The sequence below is a fragment of the Podarcis erhardii genome (assembly GCF_964252035.2).
Source record: "Podarcis erhardii genome assembly, chromosome: 6".
NCBI classification, from domain to species: Eukaryota; Metazoa; Chordata; class Lepidosauria; order Squamata; family Lacertidae; genus Podarcis; species Podarcis erhardii.
Genome location: NC_138510.1, coordinates 29,250,483 through 29,271,651, shown reverse-complemented (window position 1 = coordinate 29,271,651; position 21,169 = coordinate 29,250,483). Strand labels below are relative to the sequence as shown.

General features: G+C 40.5%; 1 protein-coding gene and 1 long non-coding RNA gene across 6 annotated transcripts in view; one reads left to right on the top strand and one right to left on the bottom strand.

Moving 5' to 3' along the window:
• Positions 1-21,169, top strand: part of ASIP (agouti signaling protein) — an 82,562-nt gene that overhangs the window by 51,157 nt on the left and 10,236 nt on the right. The window lies entirely within an intron of this gene.
• The window catches only part of LOC309344446, a 78,402-nt gene that overhangs the window by 49,585 nt on the left and 7,648 nt on the right, over positions 1-21,169 (bottom strand). The window contains exons 3-5 of one of the 5 annotated variants that reach the window (XR_014157738.1): positions 11,528-11,737; positions 9,803-9,879; positions 6,962-7,193 (exon numbers count right to left, since the gene is read on the bottom strand). The exons of 3 other annotated variants lie outside the window; for them this stretch is intronic. This is a non-coding gene — a long non-coding RNA (uncharacterized lncRNA). Of the gene's footprint in view, positions 1-6,961; positions 7,194-9,802; positions 9,880-11,527; positions 11,738-21,169 lie in introns of those variants that run through there. One more of the 5 variants, XR_014157739.1, reaches the window with a different exon arrangement.

The following is a 21,169-nucleotide window of genomic DNA, read 5'->3' as shown; positions in this document are numbered from 1 at the left end:
CTAAACCTCCATAGTTAAATACATACACAAGGGTAGTTGTTTTCAATATTCCTGAGAAAGACAGACATTTTTCTATGACAAAATAATTAAATCCAGTCAGGTAGCCTCAGCAGGGAAGATGCACAATGTCCGCCTTTCTAGTGGCAATGCCCAGATTCTGGAACTTCCTTTCTAGAAATGTTCATTTAACTCCCCCAGCCCATCCTGCCAGTAGTCTTCTGTGGTCCTGATACTGCTTCCTCCATTGCTGATACTTACATCACAAATACACAAACATTAATGGCATTTGTGCAATTACTGTCCCCTCAGCTGTCTATGTATTTTGGATTGCAGCTTAAGAACAATGTTTTCCGAAATTACATTAACCAATAATATAACAAAAAAGTAATGCATTTTCAATAAAGTTTACAAGAAATAAAATAGTTAACCCCCACTTCATTTCTGGATTGATCAAATATCTCCTAACACACACTGCAAAATTCTGAACTAAAGATGGCCATGACTAAGGACAGAAAATAAACATATCAGTGTGAGAAACTCAGATTGGATTGATACCAGTTCCTGAGAACTGTTCATTGGGCAGTTGATAAATCTAAAATATAAATCTTTAATTTAATAAATCTAAAAGATAAATCTTTAATTATCCCCATCACATAATTAAAGTTCTTAAGGTTCCCCATGGGAGAGGCAATAATTATACCAGTGAAAATCTCTGGTGGGTCACTGACAGTCGGAGTAGACAATATTGGGTTAGGTGGACTAATGGGCTGAATCTATATCAGGCAGTTGCACATGTCCAGTGCACACATCCCAGTGGGGCCTGGTATGGCAGAAGACAGGAAGACCAACAGTGGCGACAGAGCCAAGGATAATTTGCCTCCATTCTCCTCCTTGCTGAGTTCAACAAAGACATCACTGAGTGTGACTAAGGAGGAGGCTGACAGTCAGTGCCATAACCCTTGGACTGGTTGTAAGTTAGGAGGCAGACAGGTGGGGACTGAGTGAAGGCAGAATCATCTTGGTGGGGCAGTGCCCAACTTGCCCTAATGGACCAGTATATACTACTATTCTCCCATACTGCATATGGAGAGAAGGGGACTGATGTAGAGAGAGAATGGCTTGTTAAATGCCACCTAATGAGTTTATAGTAGAGTTGAGATGTGAGCTAGAAACTTCCAAATTCATAGCTCACTTCCTTAGCCATTATATTACACCTGTGCTCATAAGAAGTTTCAGACAACCACAACCTTGCTTTTTCTTTATTTCAGACTGTATGTGTGCCTTCATATGTCTCTTTGTATAAGCTACAGACCATACATATCTAATAAATTAATAATGAAAGTTACATATATGACAATGCCAATAACATCTCTTAGCATTCTTCCTCACTGAATAGGTTGCGGAATAGAACTTATTCTTGGAGTTAAAATATAACCACTTGTAGAGCGAGACAGTAAGGATTCTTTAGTTATATACTTGTGGGTTTCTTAAAATGTATATATTTTATTTCTGTACAGCCTTTCCCGTGTCTTGAGATGGCTCACAACAGTATTGCATGCTGAGATAAGAAAGGTCTTGTCTTGACAGATCCAAGAAACAAAGAGAAGGAATCATTGAAACCATATTTTGCAAGAATCATTTGCTTTCTATAGAAGCAGAAAAGGCTCTGGTGGTATGTGCTGATCCAGGATGAAGTCCCAAAACTCTTGCACAATGTCTACAGATGTTTGTACTATGGGTAGAGTCTTTCTTTCTTTCTTTTTCAACAGAAAGAATTTTGGATTTGATTTTTTAGTGACATTGTGAGAAGATTTTGAGGGGGAAACACTTGGGAAATATCAAAGTTATTTATGTTTGAAGGAGTTATGGCAAAGCTATTGTGCAGTGTAGCACAAAAACTGTGACCAGGCTTGTGGTAAAACAAAACGCTTTTGTCCTTTTCCTCAAAGCATCTAGCTGCCCACTCTTCCTGAAGCCCCAGCTGTATTTCCTCTCCATTTCTTTTTATCTATATGATGATGAGGGATAGGAATTCGGTGATGGCTCTGTGCAAATATATCAATGTATGATACTTGCAAGAACTGAGTACACCTATCCAACAGATGGTCTGTGCTGTCTGCTTTGATAGTACCAACCATCTACTGGGTGGGTGTGTTCTGACTGCCCTCAGCCCAAACAGATTATCAGAATTAGCATGCCTGCTAGCAGAACTGATCACTGTGAGCACTATGCAGGCAGCCCCATTCCAGCAACTGGAATTATATGTGCAGGCTTCACGATGGGGATTATGTGTACCTCACCCTACTCTATATGTGAACTAAGTAACAAGGATCTTCATCAACCATAGGCATGGGCTTGGGCAGGTCCAACTATATCCTATTTAAATGCTCTTATGAAAGTCTTTTAACTTTTAAAAGCAAATTTTATTACATCTTAATGGGTGGGTTTTTTCCCAAAAGAAAGAAGCCCAAAGTCTGCTAAACTAGGGCAGAACTTGTTTATAGCTCTTTGGTTGCCAATTACAGAAAAGATTCCATGTGCGGGTTGCACTTGCTAGATCAAGGCATGTTTATGTGTCTCTAACGAAACAAATGTGGTAGAGTGGGCCATTCAAATAAGTGAGCTTTGTTCATCTCGTGAATAACTGATTTTATGCTTTTGTTATGCAGAATAAAGTCTTCAATATAAAAGCCATTTTAGAAGCCTGGACTCTTGCGTACTGTTGGATATAGTTATTTAGTTGAAGACTTGTTAAAATAGCCTGGCAGCTTATGCAATGAGTCTGTCAGCCACATGCTTGGATGTGCAAATCAATCTGTAACTGTCTCATGGTGGGGCAAATCCATATTGTGGTTCGAGGACCCGACCCCCGCGAAGTGAAATGAAGACACAGGGACACGTGATATAAGGTTAATGGGCTAGAAAAGGCCACAACTTTATTGATTACAGCAATGAAAAGGTATTGGCTTAGGCATTGGATCGCGAAACAAGTGGGTTTATTCACCAGGGGTTCATCACCTGTTGATGCTAATCCAACTATAGGCTCACCCCTGATGTCACCGAGGGTCGTGCCATGGCCTCCCGCTAAGCAGGCTTCGGACGGAATACACGACCGCCAGATTCCTTTAACGGAATACCCCTAGAAATTGAAGGCATAGGCGATGGCCACACCTAGCACTTCGACACACCACAACACATTATTCCAATGCCTAACCTACCCACCAATACCACAAAAAGTTGTGACGATTGCTACGAGGTAGGTGAAAAAAACAAAAAGCCTAATGCCAAATGGAAAAACTCCTACCAGGCCCCCCGGGCAACCAGGGCGACCAACCTAAGGTCCATAGCAAGGCCAATGACCTAAGCCCTAACTCAAAGGGAGTGGAGGGTGGGTGACTCGCACAGGACGACGAAGAGAAATGAGGCTGGGGAGAGGCTGGCGCTGCAGCATAAAGGCTGCTGGACACGCCCCCCCCCCCATGGCACCTGGTTGGACGGCCACCGGGGGGGGCGTGAGCGGTTGCCATCTTTGGTCAGCCAAAATACAGGACAGGTGGGACAAAATAAAGGACAGGTTGGGGGAATTGTGGGGCACATTCTCTCTCATGGCACCAAATCCTCCCCCCCCCCTTTGGGGAGGAGAGGTTCTCCTCATTCAGCCTCTCGTCACCCTGGCCCTGCTCTTTCCCTTGACTCCTGTAGATGGGCAGGGGCCGGGGTAGAAGGCCAGCTCCCACGGCGACTTGAGCTACAGCTCCATCCTCTTGCCCCAGCTGGCATCAGAGAAGACTCAAGGGCAGAGGAGGAGGAGAGGTCAGGTCAAGGTGGTAGAGGGGCAGTGGCTGAGGAGGTGGAGCAGTGAGAGGGAAGGAAGGAAGGGAAGAGGGAGAGAGAGGAGGTTGCTCCTTCCCTCTACTGTCGCTTGTGCCGGGCCAGATGCCCCTTCAGCCATACCAACAGCGACACAACCGACATTTTGGGCCAGCTGAGCTCAAACATGGGGGGGGGGGGCATCCTGTTTGAAGTCCAAACAGGACAGGGGACACTTTTGTCCCAAAACAGTGTGATCCCAATGTTCTAGGGATGGATGATAACCCTATGCATGATGGAATGCAAACCTGTTCTCTTGCTCGACTCCTAGGATGCATAAGCACAGGCTCTTTTGTGCCAAGTCCTGAAACAACCTACCTAAATATAAGTGAGCTTACAAAAAAGAAGAGCCCAAGCAAAAACTCCCATCAATTAATCTTTTTAAAAAGGTATGAGATCCTGCATTTTTGTAAAGTACCCAGAAACAGTGAGTGTGACATACAACAACACACATACCACACACTCTGAGCAGATGGGTATACTCTGTGCTAGTAGGGAACAGGCTCCCATCAGACAGCTCCAGACCCAGGATGATTGGGAGTGGCCATCACAGCCACTACAAGAATGTAATGCTAGACTAGATGGAATTTTGCCCTGAACCAACCAAGTTCTCCTTATGTTCTTAGATCATGATCTACCGGTAGTTCTCTAGATAGGCTGCAGAAGATCAGCAAGGATTCTGACTCTCTGTTGTTTAATAATAGCAACAAAAAGCCTTTCCCCACATTCCAAATTAGGCTTTTGAGAGGAATAAAGCTTGTAGGGTGGAATCAGGAATTAATTTTTGTGTGATAGGACTATGAGCTAAGTGCTGGTACTGAGAATAAATTCATGGGCTACATATCAATTCAGAGTTACCCTATTCCTTAATACTAACAGTATGTTGCTTCCGCCCCTGCCACCAATTTTAATTTGGCTACAGTTAATAGATCTTGAGGTTCTAGTAAAAAACAGAAAAACAAGTAATTCCCACAAGCTTGGAGGGTGCCCACCTGATCAGTACTGTATTGTAACTTGAGTCAGACTCTTTCCTATAGGCAGCTAGCTTAGTTTTTTGACATTTGTGTAAATTGCAGCAACACCAAATATCAGATAAATGTTAGATTGAAACATGAGAAATTTTTCCTTCCAACTCAAGCGGACCTTCTGCTGCTATATTACCCACAACCTATCTGGTTCACACATTCCCACATCATGCCATCCCACATCATGCCTTTGGCTTTCTCCATTGCATTAACTGCCAGCCTTCAAGTCTTGTGTTTTAGCCTTATTTCTTAATTATTTAAACTGGTTGTGACTATTTTATATGCCAAAAACTGTGTGGCTTTGTGCAGGTTGTGAGAAATGCATGACTCGTTCACAGCTCAGTGAAGTTTATAAACCTGTCAAATTGGTGAGAGGGATGCAGTTAGTTAAGTTATTGTCCCTGTATTTGTTTCCCCTCTTTTTCTTCTTCTTCTTTCGGTATTGGCACTGAACGCAAGAGAACCTACGAGGGAGCAGATAAAGCAAGAGGGTTCTGAATAATATCCTCTCTGGACTAATGCCCACTGCAGCCCACTGCAAAAGCCACACTGTCAGTAGTCAAAACAAAACAAATTCCTTCCAGTAGCACCTTAAAGACCAACTAAGTCAGTTCTTGGTATGAGCTTTCGTGTGCATGCACACTTCTTCAGATACACGATACACGTATCTGAAGAAGTGTGCATGCACACGAAAGCTCATACCAAGAACTGACTTAGTTGGTCTTTAAGGTGCTACTGGAAGGAATTTGTTTTGTTTTGACTATGGCAGACCAACACGGCTACCTATCTGTAACTGGAACTCACACTGTCAGTAGTTAGACCTGTTTAAATTATCTGAAAGAGGCATGGGTTGTGATGGGGAGGGCCCATATGGCTGACTTTTCTAAGTTCTTGAAATATGGCTCAAGAAACAGTGAACAAGACAATGGGACAGTTTGAGCATGAGAATCTTTGCTTCATAAACAAGGGCAGCATGACGTAGTTCACTCATAGAACTAAGCAAAACCACAGCTTAGTATAAATGAGCAAGCATGTGGGCTCCCAAAACAGAGATTATGGCCATATTGTTCTTCATATCTGGCCTGTTGCTGCTGTTGTGCGTCAAGCCATGGTTTGGCTTAGTATGTTGCCCAAACCCTTGCTTTTGGCTTGTCTTGCTCCAGACAAACAACAATCTTTAACCATAATTTGTCTGGAGAAGACAAACCATGGGTCTGGGTTTAGAGCATAGTTTGCCTTAGCATTACATGTAATCTGAACTGCTAAGTACTGGTTCCGTCCGTATGCTCCTCCCTCCCCTCTCTCCTTCTTTTGTATGTCCAATTGGTTTCAGGTGAACTGACATTAAAGCTGCAGTTGTTTACCCGCTTGCCTGGGAGTAGGGATGGGGCAAAAATTCAGCTCACATTTATAGCTAAACCTATGAAATTTACACTTTCTGAAACAATAAGCAAAATGGAACACAGCCATCTTTTTCTGGGCTGCATCAATAGGAGTATAGCATCTAGATCAAGGGAAGTAATAGTGCCACTGTATTCTGCTCTGGTCAGACCTCACCTGGAGTACTGTGTCCAGTTCTGGGCACCACAGTTCAAGAAGGACACTGACAAACTGGAACGTGTCCAGAGGAGGGCAACCAAAATGGTCAAAGGCCTGGAAACGATGCCTTATGAGGAACGGCTAAGGGAGCTGGGCATGTTTAGCCTGGAGAAGAGGAGGTTTAGGGGTGATATGATAGCCATGTTCAAATATATAAAAGGATGTCACATAGAGGAGGGAGAAAGGTTGTTTTCTGCTGCTCCAGAGAAGCGGACACGGAGCAATGGTTCCAAACTACAAGAAAGAAGATTCCACCTAAACATTAGGAAGAACTTCCTGACAGTAAGAGCTGTTCGACAGTGGAATTTGCTGCCAAGGAGTGTGGTGGAGTCTCCTTCTTTGGAGGTCTTTAAGCAGAGGCTTGACAACCATATGTCAGGAGTGCTCTGATGGTGTTTCCTGCTTGGCAGGGGGTTGGACTCAATGGCCCTTGTGGTCTCTTCCAACTCTATGATTCTATGATCTTTCAAAATGCAAACTCCTCCAGATTCTGCAGTGCAGTTCTCCAGCCAATGTATGTATACAAAAATGCACATACCGTATTCAGGTAAAGTGTGCATATAAATGCATACATTAATGAAAATAGCATACAAAAGCACAATTGCTTTGCAAAATATGTATATTAGGCAAAAAGTATATATAAACATGTGTATATTAGGAGAATATTGTAGTGAAATGTTGGTGAACTTTCATGAGGACCTGAAAAAACAAAACTTGGATGTAGAAATATGAAGAAACAAAGCTAAGCTTTTAAAATGAGAAACCGAGAAACCAAAATTGAGATATTCACCCATACCTGGGAATCAGGTTATAAGCTTGCACTGTAAAGTACCATTTCCCATTTCAATCCAAAGAGCTACTTTGGAATTGGGAATTCTAATTACAATTTTTCACTCCCCCACATACACTTTGAACAGCAGATTTTCCATGACATATTAAAAGCTAATTTTGAAATATCCATTGCTTTCATCATGATCCATTTTCCTTATGGCACTGGAGGCTGCTTTTCAGCAAACACATGCTCAGTACTTTGTGGGGCATACAGACCTAGTTCCATGGTTCGGTGGATGCTAATCAGTAACTTTTATTTCTACCACTTAGAGTAATATGTAAATCCAAATTTTATAACGCTATCAGGAAAAAAAGTTCAAAATAAAAATGGAGGGGGAAGAGCAGGAGGGAAAGAGATGTTTCTGAACAGGGTCATGCATACTTGAGTCTAAAAGTGAGAGCTGGTTCTACACCCATGTTAAGGCTGAAAACATCGCAGTATTGAGGCATGTGTGACTGTTGGCCATATTCAGATGTGATACAATTGGCAGAATCACATCATGCATTTAAAGTGCATTCAGTGTGCATTTAGACCACATGACTTCTCTCAAAGAAGCCTGGAAATTGTAGTTCACCCCTCAAGACCTACAGTTCCCAGCACCCTTAGCAAACTACAGTAGTTCCAGCACTCCTGATCTTCTTTAATCTTTATCCAGAGGGAAAGCAGATAACGGTATGGCTTAGAATTACCGTACTTCTGACTCAGCGCTCATTGTTTGTTGCTCCCAAGCAAACCGCAAACCAAGAGCGAACATTCATTTCAGATCACGGTTTCTCACCCCTGATTTGGATGTCATGCAAAGTCTGCTGCTCCATGGTCTGCTTCCCCTCTGGAGGAAGGGAGGAGCAAAGTTGGGGAGCCTGAGTTGGGTGTACCTTGTACCCAAATAAGCCTCTTAGTTTACATTTCTAGACTTTCTTTCAACATCCCCCCAAAAATCACAAAAACTCAAGCATGATTTTGCAGTCTGCAAATCGGACTATGACAGTACAGCAGTATTTTCAGTTCAGCACTAAAAATATATATACGTTGCATGGAGTGGTGTAAACCAATGCAGAATCAATTAAGAGCACACTTGTGAAATTGACTAGGGGAGACTGGAACGTATAAAAGCCCAGCCTTGATACACACAATTTTAAACTGCTTCTCCTATAACTCATACCTGCTCTTTGTCAATACTGGGACTATTAGGTAATTTCTTTCTATGCATTTTTAAAGTATTTAAAAATAACTAAGATGTCGCTTGCTTTTTCAATTTCAAATCATTGCCAGGTTTCTTCTTCTCCTCAGACTTAAGGAAAGGCTAGAACTATATTAGGGCTGTGAGTGAGTGTCCAACCCTTTTGCATTCATCAAAGCCAGTGAAGCCTGTGCCTAGTCAACAGATAAAACTGGACTTTACGGAAGGATTTGACATTTTACCAAAGAACTATTCCAAATGCTTTTCTAGCAATTATTTGTGTCTGGCTTGCATCTGGGGATGTTCTCATTGCACTCAGTGGAATTTTTCTATGATTAAAATTACACAGGATTAAGTTCAAGTACACTCTTTTCCTGTTTGCAAATGATTTGAAGAGTCATGCGGAGCGGAAAAAAACACCTGACCACATGCAGTAAATTAAAGTGGGAGGGGGGGAGCCCATCCAGGTACTCTGATTAATTTGACTGCAACTCGGTGTGGCTCTATGTAAAAAGGCTAGAAGAGGAAAAGGTTTGCAGCAATCCTAGGGGAGGAGGGTGACAGCAAAAACTCCAGGAGCATCGCTCGTATTCTCTTCAGACCAAGAGGACGACAAGAAAGAAAAGCTGCTCTGATTTGCACTAGTGAGTACTGAATGCAGTAGCCACTTGCTACTTTCATAGGAAAATAATAATCCCTTTTCTGATAAATTCTGCTTTCTAACATATTTTTACAGAGAAAAGTTTACATTTTAGACTCTCCATTTCCCACTTCCAGCCAGACCCCAAAGGATGGCTTGGTGGGATGAAAAAGTGAATCCAAAAGTGAAAAAGTGAATCCAAGAGTTACCGGTACTCAGATCTTCAAATATTGTGCTGTATTTGCTCTCCTTTTTAACATTTAAAACAAAACTTTATCATCACTTGTTACACTGAGCTCATATGTTTGTTTCATTAATCTTATCAATTTTACTTCTTCTTCTAACTTTGGTTCAATAAATTCTTTTTGATTTTGTTTCCTTCACTTTTTTATACTAAAAAATGTATTCTGGTCAAGTACATTTGATATCTGCATTTTTAGGAATGGTGTATGAAGTTTAAAGTGGGGCAGCATTTATTTAGTATTCTTTCATTATTTTCTGAAGGTTTTGGAATCACTCCGTGGAGACAATAGTAACCGTTTTTCATTTCTTACGCATTGTTCTTTTGGTCTTATATTCACTACTGAAAATAAAATAAGGATATGTTTATTTTTAATTTATAACAAGTTGCCTGATAAAACAAAAAAATAAGTTGCCTGATCAGAGGTGTTTTCTTGTGTAAGTAAGTGGTGACTAAATAGCGGTAGAATGATTATAAACTTCTTCCGTATAACTGCAAAGTAATTTATTGCATATTAGTATTCTGAATGTTGGTTTCCTGTTTTAACAATATTCAGTATTTTTTTTCCCTTTTAATTACATATTTTCAATTTTATCATTATTCCAAAATGAAGTAACATTTTGTATCACAAGATATATATCTTTTGTACTTTTTGTTGGTTGGTTGTTTTCGGGAGAGGAATTCTTATCATTTTTAAAGTGTCTGAAAGATTCTGTAGGATCTCCTTTTGCTTCCAAAGACTATGGTGACTTCTGGTTTGTAATTTAGAATAATAAAATCATACTGGCAATTGTTCTCTTAAAAATCTATAAATTTTCCTCAGTTTTAAGTCCTTTCTTTTCCCTTCTCAGGGGTGTTGTTGCTTTTGCAGGAAGGAGAAAATAAAAGTTTCTAGTACGCAGGGAAAATGCAAAATAGTCTGCACAAGATCAAATTCTATTTCCTTGATCAACATTTAAATACTGGAATTTTGCCCACAGAAACAGACACTATTTGTCCTTGTCTATAACTTAGTTAGTTCTATAACTTAGATATAATTAACCATTATATGTAGAAAAAATAAAGAAAAACAGTAAAAGCAGGCAAACTGATGGACTTTTGAAAGAGAAATGGGTTATTTTTATAACCGTGTGACTGACAGATATGTGGACACAAGTTATGTTTTTTGATGAACAATGTAACTTTGTCTTTTGCAACACAAATTTGCTTTTGTGGAGATCCTGTTTAATTCAACACATTTTTAATAATAATAATAATAATAATAATAATAATAATAATAATAATACTTTCAGGTAATTTCAGATATTAAATCCACTTGAATAAAATGAACTTACTAATGTAAATGAAATTAACTTAATTATATTATATGACTAGCCATTTTGAATTCATGGTTCTCTGTGTCTGGAAAATTCTCCATAGCCCTCATCATGATAATACTATTACCGCCTATTACTGTTGCAGTGAATGGGTCACTCTATTCTTGTATACATTTGGGCTTTGGATAGAAATGTCACAAACTTAATGGTGGATTTCAGATATAATGCTAAGAAGCAGAAATGAGCAAAGGGCTCACATGTTCTCCTCTCCATCTCTGGCACAGCCACGAGGAGATAGGAAGCATTCACTGCTTGTTTTCAACTAACCATTGTGTATTGTTAGATGCACCAGACAGGGGATCTTTAGTTACTTTCAATTACGGTTTGTTGAAAATCAAACCATGATTTGTAATCCCGTGTTGTTAAAACAAATCACAGTTTAAAGGGACCAGGCTTTTCCCAGTTCACACATAATGATAAAGCGAATTGGAGTTTATCTCCAGTTAGGGAGGAGGGAGGGGAGGCTTGATTCTGCTTCTTCGCTAAACGATGTTACATCTAGGGTTGCCGTATTTCAAAAAGTAAAATTCCCGACAACTTTTTTGGTGGAACAAACCCAAATTGTTGAGCTTTCCTGGGGGAAACCTGTCAGATTTTCTTGGTCTTCTGTGCATTTTTTGTGGTGGTCGTTGTTTCAATCTCTGATTATTTAATCTATGTTTTATATGTTGTACATTGTATATTTTCCATTTTCTACCAGTCACTTTGAGACCCCCAGATGAAGTGAAAAGTGAGGTAGAAATATTAAATAAATAAATAAATACTGACTTCTTCACTCAGGGGCTTCTGGAGCTTTTTCTGGGATTGTCTGGATCCATTTCAAACAGGGTTTCCGTTACAGTTTCCCTTACAATACTCAACAAAAAGCAGTCTTGACTGTGGTTCTAGGTGCCCTCTCATGCATGCAGAGCCCAACAGGCCTGGACAGCAGTACTCTGCATGATTGTGTGCTGTAGTAAATCTCACACAATTCTCTGCAACATAAAGGAAATCCTCTATAGACATGTTGATGAAAGTATTCTCAGGCAGAATCTTTGAAATGCAGTGATCTAACTGAGAATCAGTATTTGTGATGACCCCACTTTACCCAACACTGTTGAACATGCCAAATAGATTGTATGCAAATGAAAACAAACAAGAGCTTTTAAGTTCACTTCCCCCTTCCCTTTCCTTATATGCCTGTAGTAGCAACCTATTGTTTTCCAGAGTAAGATTTTTATCAGCAGTGACACTGTTTTTTCTCCAGTTAAATTGTACCACATCATGGTTTCACTATTAGGGAAGTTCCACATAGGAACTATAAAAGTTCATTTAAGATGCTCCCTATAATGGCTATGAAGCCAGCAGCAGGGTCATGGACTTTCTTAAGATCTACTGAGAGCCAGTGTGGTGTAGTGGTTAAGAGCGGTGGACTCATAATCTGGGGAACCGGGTTCATGTCTCCGCTCCTCCACATGCAGCTGCTGGGTGACCTTGGGCCAGTCACACTTCTGTGAAGTCTCTCAGCCCCACTCACCTCACAGAGTGTTGTTGTGGGGGAGGAAGGGAAAGGAGTATGTTAGTATGTTAACTGCTTTGAGACTCCTTCGGGTAGTGATAAAGCGGGATATCAAATCCAAACTCTTCTCTTCTTCTACTACAAAAGAAATTTATGCAAGCCAGTGCTTAAAAACTCCAAGATAAATATGAAAACACACTACAGTTGTTCCATTTTATATGTGTATACTGTTGTATATGTGTATACTGTTGTTCTGTAAGTCACTCTGAGTTGAGTAAAAAAATAGTAACTAATAAATTTAATTAATTAATTAATTAATTAACAATATGTATCTTGCATTCCTATTTATTTATATTGTTAGCTGCACCACAATTTCCAAATGATGAAAGATTTCAGGGCTGTCAGCATATATCTTGGGCTTGATTTCCTTTGAATGAAGGTTACTGGAGACAGTGGTGTCTTTGTGATATATAGTTTTATTTACACACCTATATGCAAGCTGAGCATTAGATGGAAGAGTTCACAGCATTAACACTTCAAAAAATCTTGCTTCCCTATAAGATTTCTAGGGAGGCCCCCAAACCCATAGCTTTGGACTCAGCATGAACAGCAAGGCAGGCAGGTCTCCGTGTCTTTTCCCAGCCCAGTTCAAGATGAGACTGGTCCAGATCTATTGGTCTCTTAACACCAGTGACATCATCTCATGCTGCCTTTGGTTGATATAGCCTCTTTATATGTGGTAACTTCCCTCAACTGGACTTTGACAGAGGTTAGAATTGCTCTGCCCCTCTGATAAGCATACACTAGGCTAAAGCAGTTGCATTATTTTTACGATTATAGTGGTACCTTGGTTCTCAAATGCCTTGGTACTCAAACACATTGGTTCTCAAACACCGAAGACCCGGAAATAAGTGTTTTTCAGAAGCCGAATGTCTGGTGCAGCTGTTGGCTATTGTATCCGGGGTGTCTGCACCAATCAGAAGCTGTGCCTTAGTTTTCGAACTTCCAGAACAGATTAAGTTTGGCACTTTTGTCTTTGCTATTTATTTTGCATTTTTGTTTTTGAGGCTTTTTTGGTTAATTTGTTTTTGTGACTGAGTGGAACCCAGTTCAGCTACTGATTGTGTGACTGTGGAAATGGATAAGCCTCACATCCAAACAATGACTATCATCAGTGCAGGTAAGAAAAAATAATAATTTTAATTTTTATCATCTACAATACTGTCTTATTTATTTTATCATACAGTATGTTTATTATTGCTTTCATTTTATGGATCTATGGTCTTGTTAGATAGTAAAATTAATATTAAATTGCTGTTTTAGGGGTTGTTTTTAAAAGTATGGAATGGGTTAATCCGTTTTGCATTACTTTCTATGGAAAAGAGCGCCTTGGTTTTGGAACGCTTTGGTTTTGGAATGCACTTCTGGAACAGATTAAATTTGAGAACCAAGGTACCACTGTACAATGAATTCAAATAATATCTACATATATTCACACTCTAGGTCTCTGTTAGACATCCATAGCTTAGGCAATAATCCACATATGATACCGAATAAATCTATTAATGAAGATGAAGAAAATAAAACCAAAGCAAGCTGACACTACTGAGGCTGTATTATCCACCACTTCCAAAAGCATAAAGACCTGTGTGTGCCTTGAGCAAAGCCAAAAGAGCAGAAGCCCAGGCAGGAAGCAAATAACAATCAGCCCTTGAAAGAAGTATCCTGAAAGAACTGCTTGGGAATCCAACCTCACCTTCCTTGGGCTACATAAGATCTGGCTGCCCTGAGGGAAAGCAGAAGCTAGGGAGCTAGTGTCATCAGCTCCTGAAATCAGCCTGAGAATATTTTGCATCATTCATTGTGTTAGTAATTTAAATTATAAACTGCCTTGGAAGTAAGAGTATATAAACATGGTAAATAATCCACAGAGAATGAAGGAAGAAATCTATCTTGCTACTAACAATTTAGATAGACTGTTACTGTGTGATTTAGACAACTAGGTGTTGCATTCAAGCCACTGAAAGCTTCCCACTTGTCCTTCCCCCCTCCCAAGATTAATATATGTGTGGTAATGGCATAAGACGTGGGACGCGGGTGGCACTGTGGGTGAAACCACAGAGCCTAGGACTTGCCGATCAGAAGGTTGGCGGTTTGAATCCCTGCGACGGGGTGAGTCCCGTTGCTCAGTCCCCGCTCCTGCTAACCTAGCAGTTCGAAAGCACATCAAAGTGCAAGTAGATAAATAGGTACCGCTCCGGCAGGAAGGTAAATGGCGTTTCCGTGTGCTGCTCTGGTTTGCCAGAAGCGGCTTAGTCATGCTGGCCACATGACCCGGAAGCTGTACGCCGGCTCCCACGGCCAATAAAGCGAGATGAGCGCCGCTACCCCAGAGTCGGTCACGACTGGACCTAATGGTCAGGGGTCCCTTTACCTTTTAATGGCATAAGATGGCACCAACCCTATTGTTTCCCAGAATGTTCTCTGCATCCTCCACATTCAGATATACTGGAGTTTGTTTGTTTGTTTGTTTGTTTGTTTGTTTGTTTGTTTGTTTGTTTGTTTGTAAGACTCATAAACAGGCTGAGCCCTAGTACAAAAGTGTTTCAATTGTCACATCAAGTATCACTGGGAACTGAACTACCTATCCGGAGTTTTGGGCTGGGTTGCCATCAGTATGCCGATGACACCCAACTCTATCTGTTGATGGATGGCCATCCTGACTCGGCCCCAGACACACTGACCAGATGTCTGGAAGCTGTGGCTGGATGGTTACGTGGGAGCCGGTTGAAGTTAAATCCTTCGAAGACAGAGGTCCTCTGGCTGGGATGGAGAGATATGGGATTGAGGGGGCAACTCCCATCTCTTGCGGGGGTGCAATTAGTGCCAGCATCGTCCGTTAAGAGTTTGGGTGTAATCTTCGATACCTCCCTCTCTATGGAGGCGCAGATTACAGCTATAACAAAGGCGGCATTTTTTCATCTCCGCCAAGCTAAGCAGTTGGCTCCTTATCTCTCTCGCCCTGACCTAGCCACTGTGATCCACGCAACGGTCACCTCCAGACTGGATTATTGTAACTCGCTCTATGTGGGGCTGCCCTTGAGACTGACCCAGAAACTCCAGCGGGTGCAGAATGCCGCGGCGAGACTCCTTATGGGGTCTTCGCTGCGAGATCATATTCATCCGGTACTATACCAGCTGCACTGGCTCCCAGTGGAGTACAGGATCAGGTTTAAGGTGCTGGTTTTAACCTTTAAAGCCCTATACGGCCTAGGACCCTCGTACCTACGGGACTGCCTCTCCTGGTATGTCCCACAGAGAAATTTACGGTCTGCAAATAAAAACATCCTGAAGATCCCAGGCCACAGAGAGGTTAGGCTGGCCTCAACTAGAGCCAGGGCTTTCTCGGCCGCGGCTCCAATCTGGTGGAACGCTCTGTCACAAGAGACTAGGGCCCTGCGGACCTGACATCTTTCCGCAGGGCCTGCAAGACAGAGCTGTTCCACCAGGCCTTTGGTCAGGGCGCAGCCTGACCCCCTCCTCTGGCAATCTGCACAGAATTTTGCTTAATGGTTGCCATCAATTTGATTTTAATTAATTTTATAATGAATGTTTTTAGAATGTTGGATTATTTTGATTGTTGTTAGCCGCCCTGAGCCCAGCTTCGGCTGGGGAGGGTGGGATATAAATAAAAATTTATTATTATTATTATTATTATTATTATTATTATTATTATTATTATTATTATCCTCTTGATCCTTCATACTGGACAGAACTTTATGCAAGCTGTTTACAACAACTTAGGTTTTCAGCAACTTATTTTTGCTTATGGATTCTCACACAACTTGATAACGCTGACTTGGCTCACCCTGTGTGACATTAGGGCAATTCAGACAATCATTGCCAGATGTGTCATTTTAAAAAGTTGTTTGCTTATTATTATTATCAATGTCAATGTGCCATCTAGTATGGAGAACATCTTGCTCCATGACTTGTATCCTTCAGCCCTTGAATTTTGCCACTAGGATATACACTTATGAAACCTAAAGCCACACTATTATATTTTTCTGTATCAGCTAACTGGCATCTAGTTTCCTTCCAGTAACAGTTTTAGGACTGGATACTAAATTGTAATACTGGTATTTTATAATAAAGATTAATACCGTATTGATAGGGGCTAATCCTACTAAACAATGGTGCATTTAGAAATTAATAGAATTTATGTAATTTCATAGAAGGAAAGCCAATTAATTTCCCCGAATAAAATGAAATAGTCTATTAATTTGCACCCAACCTGTTTCCACATTAATCTGCCAAATAATGACAATTTTCATTTAAGTATTTAAAAATGCATTTCTAAACATATTTTCTCTCAAAATACATGCTTTAAACATATTTTAATACTTTTGACATTAAAACTAAAAGCCAGTAGATAGCTTAGATCGAACACCACTTTCCTGTAAGTAGGCATCATTGAATTCAATAGAACTTCTTTCTGAGTAGGCATGGTGAGGATTGCACTGTAAGTTCCTATCTGGACATTAGTCTTGGTGGTGATTTCCTAAAGCATCTCTAAATGAGGCCCAAATTGTTGTAAACAGCAAACAAACAAAAAGCTGGTTAAATGTTCTTGTTCAAAAGAACACTATATTATGCATGAGCAGTGAATTGAGGGGACTGGCATAAAGTAGAATAAACCTTTTTATAAATTGCTGACCGAAACATTGTTTGGGGTATGCTAGATAGTAGCCTACTCTCCTCATGCCCCAAACTCCAAGCATGATCCCAGTTGTAGGGTTAGTACTAGTGGTTCTCAGCTTCCCATGACCCCAGTTGGTAGTAAATTTCAGGGTTTATTTCAGCTTCAGTTTATCATTAACTGCCCAGAACACATTGCTTACCGAGAAGAATGCAAATGATATATGCAAATGATATAAATTATAGCTTTTTACAGGGTGTTTGTGAGGATAAAATATAAACCCCCCAAAATAAATATAGACACACAGGGGGGGGGGGGTTTGGAAATGTTATATTTTTACAAATATGCAGCATAGGGCTGCCATACATCCGGAATTTCCTGGACATAGCTGGGATTCGTTTGTCGAAAACTTTTGTGTTCAGATTTTCACTCTTTGAAATATGGCAATCCTAATGCAAAGTCAATATGGGCTAGCTGGCAAACATTCAGATAGCTCCCATAGAAGAATTAGTTTCTCAAGCAACAAAGGAGACAACATGCTCTTGGAGCAATACTGGTAAGTGCAAGAACTCAGTCTTCAGAATCATTATTTACTTTCTAGCTTTATGTTTCCTTCTTAGTGCTACATACACAAGGTACTGCACACGCACACACCACATACATACAGACAAACAAACAAACACACACGAAGTTTGTCTGGTTCCTTGTACAAGAAATGTATCTTCTTGCCATCAGTACCGATTGGAAAGCTGGATAAAAGGTTGGCTATCTTTTCACGATAGAACAAAGTAGAATTCCTTTAAGCCTATCTGAGGTTACTCCTTTCATAAATACTATGCGGACTAATATTTATCATAACTATAGCTCCTTTTAATAAACAACTCTTTTTGAAAACCTTCACAACGGTCCTAAAAAGGCCAAGACAAGCCACATGCCACAAAAGGTTATATTCTGTCATGAGTTTTTTCACACAGAGACTGCACATGGAAACATCTGCATCTCAGCTCATTCTTTCTTTTTTTGACAGACTTCTGCTTATCCTGACATTTTCCCTTGGGAAACTCTTATCTTTACCATGGAATTGGAGCAAACATCAGTTTCTCTGCGGATTGACGTTTGCTCCAATTCGGTGCTAAAGAGTGGGTTTTCCTGGAGAAAGCAGTAGAGCAAACAGAAAACCACTCAGACTTGTGTCTAGAAAGCATGTGACAAGCGGTAAACTACCCAGACCCATGCATCCTAGGCATGGGATAAGCAGAAGTGTGGCTGAGCCGTCAAGCATTCTATAGATCATGCTAGAGATGATTAAGGAGTGTGCATTAAGATGCCCTCTTCAATTAATGTATTTCCCCTCTTTGTGCCAGCCTGGCAAAATGCCCACCACAACAACTTAGGACATGTGTGAGCATCCTTGCCATGGCTGAGAAGAGCAAACGAAGTATCTGGAATTGTCTACCAGATACCCTTTCCAGGACAAGCATCAGGGACTAATGTTTCAGTGTGATGTGTAACTTAGCACTACTTACTCAGATTCAGTTTCACTCCTAACCCATAAATCTCTACATTTTAGCAGCAGATCAAGTGCAAACTGGGCATTCTGCTTTAAAGAGTTTACATAGCACTTACTGCACTTTTCAGTGTATAAGATGAGGTTTTATAATAAAAAAAAAATATGTTCAAAATTGTGGGTCATTTTATACATGGACACAACCTCCCCCCCATTTTCTTAATCTGCAGTTCCCAAAAATAGGGGGTGTCTTATACATGGGGGGAGTGTTATACGTGGAAAAATACTGTAAATCCATTGGTTTTGCTACAGATGGTTTGAGCTAAATTGATTTCAACAAGAGCTCAGCTGGTTTATGTGAGCCTAAATTCAATATTTGCAAAAATTTAAATATGTTCTGTTAAATTAGTTCAGCTAGTGTAGTTTTATTAACCCGGACAAAGTCTTAACAGGAGCAATCAGCTGGCCCAGGCTATGTTCCATATTAAGATGTGGCATTTTGCCAGTGAATTTTCCAGAATGGAAAAATGCCCTAGAGTTGAAATATATTATTGTTAAGAAGGCGTGATCACAGAATTTCACTGTGCATTTCCCTACTGATAGAGCTTTGCTCTGTGGTCGTCTTTTTTCCCCTGTCAACAAGTTTAAAAACTAATATTTAATGGCAATGAACAGACTCATTGCTCTTTACAAATGAACTGAAAGGAGAGGACAGAGAAGTCCTAGAGAGCTGCTCCAGAGAAGGTAACTATGAAATAATTTGTACTGAGAGATCAAGGCCATCTGGAGGCACTGAATAATATGAATAATTGATATATGTCTGGTTTTCCTGAAACAAATGGATTCTGATGCACTTGCAAAACAGAAGGGGATTTATTATACTTAACAAATTATGCACGTCATATCTAGAACTCACTGATAGCCATAATGCATCACAGAACTGAAGCCCTTTGACTCCAGTGAGCTTCTGCACTCATAACTGTGATGGACTGTGATCAATCGATGCAGACTAACTGTAACAGATAGGATTAGTTCTGAGTTTAAGAGCTGCATAAAGGGCTAGATGGAAAAAGAATGAAGCAAAAAGATATGTATATGAGTTGTGTTTCGGGCTTAAGTTGGGGTTTTTTAAGGCCTATTTCTTAAATAACATGAATCTTATAATACATATTCAATGTGGGATGGTTTTAACATTCATGAATAATGATTAAAATGTACTATATCCTGCACACAGACATACACATCACACACAAGTCTTTGCACCTTGTCTTCTCTGGATTATGTGGTGAGAATTGGTTTGAATGTGTTCTCAATATGTAACATTCCCAAAGGTAGACGGGCATATAAAAAATTATTTAAAAGTCTGAAAACAAACCTTTTCTGTGTTATTGTTTATTGATAGCTGTCAAAACCATAGAACTGTAGAGTGGGAAAGGACCCTGAGAGTCATTTCCCCCCCCCTAATCAATTGGGTAATAAAACAATTTGCATAATTAAAGCAGGCCATAACTTGTTGTGATGGGTGATACAAACCAGCATGAAACTGATTTCATTGAACCTAAGCATACTTGACTATGTGTGGGGTTGTGGTTAACATGTTTTGTGCAAAGTATTATGGAGATATTCCACAAAGCAACAAGTGTTGATTTATGTTTGGTTTGAACGTGTTCATTGTTTCTAAATAGTCTCACTCACCTTTTTACCATATTGGATTTCAAGACAGTGTACAAGTTAAATTTAAAAATAGAAAACAAGAACTGGGGCACTGAAATAAAATGTTACTATGTAGAGTGATTCAGCCCCTCCATTCCATTATTTCTCCCCAAATATTTATCTCCCCATCCTCCTGCAACAGTCCAAAAGCATCCAGTGTGCACTGAGCACCCACAACCTATCTTCATTTGGCTCTGGGTTTTTTCAGGGTGGGGAGCTCCATTATGGTTTTGAGGAGATGTGTCAAATCTCAGCTCTAATAAAATACTGGATCTCTCCATTTATTTATTTATATACATAGCTCTCACCCCTAACTCTGGGAATATTTAAAAATACCGTATTTTTCACCCTATAGGACGCACTTTTTCCCCTCCAAAAATGAAGGGGAAATCTGTGTGCGTCCTATGGGGCAAATGCAGGCTTTTGCTGAAGCTTGGAGAGCGAGAGGGGTCAGTGCGCACCTACCCCTCTCGCTCTCCAGGCTTCAGGAAGCTATCAGCAAGCCTGGGGAGCCCGCGGGAGTTCCCGCAAGACTCCCTAGGCTGCGGATAGCAGCCTGATGCCCGGAGCGCGGGACGCGCTGAAGCAGAGCGCCCCGCGCTTCAGGCAGATATCCTTTTCTCCTCTAAAAACTACGGTAGGTGCGTTTTTAAAAGCTTGGGCTTCCCCCGCAGCTGGGGGGGGGATAAAATTTTTTTTCTTTATTTACCCCCCAAAAAACTAGGTGCGTCCTATGGGCCGGTGCGTCCTATAGGGCGAAAAATACGGTAGCTTCTTAGTGTGGCCCTGTATAGGGAAGCTTTTTAAGGTTTAATGTTTTATTATGTTTTTATATATGCTGGAAGCCACCCAGAGTGGCCAGTGCAACCCAGTTAGATGGGTGGGGTACAAATAATAAATTGTTGTTGTTGTTGTTAATATGACTGAGTTTAAATGTGTTCAGCAGTTTTTATGGGACTAAGTTGATATTTAAGAATGGATAAACTTGG